The sequence below is a fragment of the Harmonia axyridis genome, chromosome 4 (genome assembly GCF_914767665.1).
Source record: "Harmonia axyridis chromosome 4, icHarAxyr1.1, whole genome shotgun sequence".
Taxonomy (NCBI): Eukaryota; Metazoa; Arthropoda; class Insecta; order Coleoptera; family Coccinellidae; genus Harmonia; species Harmonia axyridis.
The window spans coordinates 21,155,903-21,161,088 of NC_059504.1; positions in this window are offsets into that span (position 1 = coordinate 21,155,903).

Consider the following 5,186-nt stretch of genomic DNA (forward strand, 5'->3'; position numbering starts at 1 on the left):
CATTTAATATTTCTTCTTTATTTGTTGATTCTCTATTTTGTACTTTCCCATTGTTTCTTATTGTAAAATTTAATTTATTTTTTCAAAATTTCATATTGTTTCAACAAAATTTCAGATTGTATGAACGCACAGTCTTTAATTGTATTCATTATTGTGAACCATGAAGTATGGAAATTGGTATTTTTGTTAGAATTTTAGTAATAAACATATCGAATCTTTAACAAAAAATCTACTATTAGACAAAGAGAGCTTGAATCAGTATGGGTTTCTGAAGATGTTCAATTGAAATCGTATTGAGTCTGAATTGAATTGAACCGATGCAATCAACTCAATGCTCCAGTGATATCATAATGGCGCCATTCTTGGCATTTATTTGATCACTGTAATTATTCTTTTTCGCCTCATCCTATTTGACCCTTTTTTCTCCTATTCTGTTCTGGAGAAGTTTATCCTCCCTAAGGTATTTTTGAATCGTCTTTTCAATATCACAGGTTAGCCAGAAAAGGAAATTCAACACAGAAATAAGGAATTTCTGCTTGGGAAAAGAATTTTCTTCAAACTGTCAAATTTAGATTTTTTTTATTTCTTGACTCTAATTTCACATCGTGAATCCCTAAAAAGCTTCAGTCCCAATTAATTCAATGTGAGATTATTAGTAGCTGAAAAAATTGTTTTGATCGTATTTTGAGGAATTTTTATTCTTGAATGTTCTTGGGAATTTTGCTATGAAAACATTTCAAATTGTTGTCTATTCTAGAAGATACTTTAGAACTGAACTTTCCTTCAGGTACTTGGCAATGTTTTCATATGTGCCACTATCTTTTCTTTATTACAAGATCTTATCAATGATATATGAGTTCTGACCCAAAAAAAAAAAACATCATCATGATAGTGAGGCCCTAAGAAAAGCGATGGAATTGACCATTCTCAATGAGATCCCTTTACCTAAAATGTTAGAGAATTCTATCAAGTTCAGTATAATATATCAATGTTCTAAACTTCAACATTTTAGTTCTGTTATACAGTAATTCTGAAGGCACCAACCCTAACCATTATGGCACTATAACATCTTATAATTCATTTTGCTAGCGCACTGTAAAGAACCCTCAAACAACAATTTTGATTTTGTTAGTCAAATGAGAAATATGCTCACTCCATCTAAGGCGTTAGTTTAGAAAAGTTTCTAGGTATTTAATTGATGTGGCCATCTTTATTAATGCACAGTGGACGAGCACAACCAGTGGTACTAGCACAAATGTGATATGCATATTGCCCCTCCTTGATTCGCCACTGGGATCAATGATGGAATCACAGTATGGTAACTCCTCCATAGCGTAGCGTGCACGCAAGTCACCATGATGGTTTTTTTGTTGAACGGTATAATATATACATAATAGTATAAACTTATGATGATGCAGGAGAAGACGGTATAATATACATGTGTATGTTTTTTAACTTTTTTCGAAGTTCTATCGTCCGGCTTTGGAAATCTATTATTTATCAGACTTGAATCAATATACTTCACTTGGGTTAACCGGTTCTAGAAAATAATGAAAATATGAATATATTTCCAATAGACATACTAAATAATAAAAACAAAAAAATATATTTGGGTATGTCACTAAAATGAGATGAAAATATATTTCGGTAACCTATATTTCCACTTAACATGGATATAATTGAAAAAAAAAATGTTGATCCGCCACTGGAAACTCCTGCATATTGGGACTATTGTTTATGTTTACAACGTTAGGCAACGCCTAGACTTGAAAGATGAAATTGTCTATGGGACAACGCCATAGACATGGTTTATTTTGATACGTCTATGGACAACGCCATAGACATAGAGTAATATTATATATTTATGGACAGCGCCCATCCAATTCATAGATCTACAATAACATATCATTTTATGTCTATGATCCAATTCGATTTGACCCAGTGCCATCTAAAAGGGAATAGCGATACTATCTAGAATTTTATTCATACAAAGCAGTCTCTTTCGGAAAAGTAATGAACTATCAAAGAAAATACAGGGACGGATTAGACCCAATGTATCTTAGACCATTAATAATCTATCTATATTCTAAGCAATGTATTTTGTTATAATAAAGATTTTTTATTTGAGGTTATAAGGAGAGGGGTACATTAACTTGTAAATGAATATGAGAAAAAAAAATTAGGATCAAATTGAAACTTTTTATATAAGCAATATATCAACTTTGCTAATTCATAGTGAATATGAATTTCATTGTTATTCAAATTTCATCGAGACAAAAGTTACTGGTAATACCTAACTCCTAGTTTCGATGTCAACATCGTTGTCGAAACTTATTGAAGGATTTAAAGGAGACCATTTCCGGCTGAACTAGAAATTCGCAGTTCAATGTAGCAGCAGCTGTTTAATGTTGTTTTAAAATTTCATCGATAATGGGGATTCAATAAAAGTACCTACCTTTATTCTAAAACAAGTTGAAGAATGGGCTCCTATTCCAACACGAATGCGAATGCATGAGCAAGAGAATTGCCTTCTGCGACGAGTATTACACTACCATCTTCTCTCTATTTCAGTTAAGTTTTGTGAAATATTGTCGAAATTCAATGAAAAATTCAGATTATACATCCTAGTGACTTTTGTATTGTATCTTGACTGTTACGAAAATTGACAGATTAGGGAATTTGAATTTTAATCGTACCTTTTGAAAAAAATTATAATTGCGCATTAAATTACTGAATTATGTCTGACGAAATCAACCAGAATTAAGAGAAATTGCGAATAATGTTGCAAATCATTTCACTATATCCAAATTATTTTATTTCATATTGACAATTGACGTGTGTTTGAATTTGATAGGACCGGAAGTAAGATGTCTGACATCTTAATCGGAAGTCAGTGTAGACAACCACAAAACGAAAAATTTAACTAAAAACAATGCTGTAATGAGTTCATTACAGCACTGTTTTTAGTACTGTAATAAACTCATTACGATACTGAAATAGAGAAACGTTCCTTTACTTTTTAATGTACCTTCCAAAAAACTAAAACTATTCGTGAAGTTCCTTACTATTTCTATAAGGTAATTAACTGAATTCCTTATCGCAGATATGGTTAAGTCGAAAAGAGGTAAGTATATAAATGAACCACTTCCTCCAGTTCACATTGCATTAATATTTATCACCTTGTAACGGCGTAAAGTTGTTGATAAGTTGACCTATATGGATATTTCGTATGAGACAATGGAAAGGGGATATTTATTTCAAAATGAGAGTATAATGTTTATCAGTTTGTCCCTTTTTTCTTGTCCAATATCGTATTTCTTGTTGAAGTTATATAAGAAAATGCGAGTGAAAATGCGGTTTATGTTATAAGTATAATTCATTGAGCGTTTCTTCATTCATGCGGCTATTTCACCCTTGAAGACATTAGCTCCTGACTACATCCTTCATTTTTTTATATTATTCTTGAATTTTTTATGATTCTCATCAGTATATTTTGCAACAAGCTTGAAATTGTCCTTCCTTATACCGGGTGAATTTTTTAAGCTGAATCAGAAAAAAATTGAAAAAGAAACTTCTTATGGAAAAATTTTTCGAATTGAAAGTAGATGGTTTTACGGGGGAAGTCCATTTATGCCCTCGTATATAGAAAGTCAAAAAAATTCCCGCCTCAACCTCAACATAACATAATTTGATATTATGATTTGTGCCAAATATGGCACAACTCACGGTTAAGGGAACTAAAACATTTTACTTATTCAAATCAATTTATGAGAAATGGGTTGTAATACAGTGAAAGAATAGTATATTCTAAAACAAGTTGCAGTTCTATAACACGAATGCGAAATGAGTGTTGGAATTGCCTTCTGCAACGAGATATTTTCTCTGTTTCAGTCAAGTTTTGTGAATTATTGTTGAAATTCAATGAAAAATTTAAATTATATAACCTAGTGACATTTGTATTGTATCATGGCAGTTGGTGTGACTGTTACAAACATTGACAGATTACGGAATTTGGATATGAATCGTACATTTCGAATTTTGAAATTATTTACAATTACGCATTAAATTCGTTAGTTATGTCTGACGAAATCGATTTAACACCACTAGAATTAAGAGAAATTGCGAATAATGTTGCAAATCATTTCACTATATCCGAATGATGTTATTTTGACAATTATTGACGTTTGTTGAAATTTGATAGGATTGGAAGTCAATATAGACAACCACAAACCGAAAAATATAACTGAAAACGATGCTGTAATGAGTTCATTACAGCACTGTTTTTAGAACTGTAGTGAACTTATTATGATACTGAGAACTAAATAATCGAAAAATCAATTTTTTTCTGAGGATGAGTATCGGTGTATTCCTTCTTTCATATTGAAAAAGAATTGTTTTTTTATGAATGCGTAGATACTTCTCGCTCAAATTGGAATTCAGGTTTTATTTCCATATTTTCTGTCATTTCTGATCGAAACCATTAGTTCTCAAATTTGCCAAATGTTCTGACACATTTCTCAGCTCGCTAACACAGAAATCAATTATGATACTGGCACTTTGTAACTGCTTAGAAACGTTATTAATGTGGACTGAATCCTCATACCAAGTTACTATAGAACAAATTAATTTGAAGCATGAAGTTTTCAAAGCTACATTTTTGCAATTACTTCTAGTATCGCCTTCGTTCTCATCATTCGCTGCGATTTCACAAATATATTTCTCTCAAGTGATACCTTAGCGGCGTCATAGCATTAATTTTACTTTCCCATCTAGTGGCATAGTATAAGGAAAGGATAGTAAGCCAGTGTAGTGCTTTTTTCGATTTTGTTGATGTTGAGCGCCATCTAGTTGTACTCACGTTTTAATCGAATTTTACTGTCAAAAATTGGTCCGTAAAGTGGAGCCCTCTGAAAAAATCGGTGTTATTTTGAAGAACTAAAATATTTGAAATAGAGTGGTCAAAAGATTTTTATATTTTGATATTTTTTCTGCTCTGTAATAAGCATTTACGCCAGTGGCGTGTATTTCTGATAAACAAGTACAATGCTACAAGTTATCATGAAATCACTAATACTACTACTATACTAATCACGTCCACTGAATGAATTATCGTATTATTTCTGCGCCATCTATAGCTCATGATTCAGCGCTATCTGTTATCGAGTTACTTCTCCAAATCCAACTAC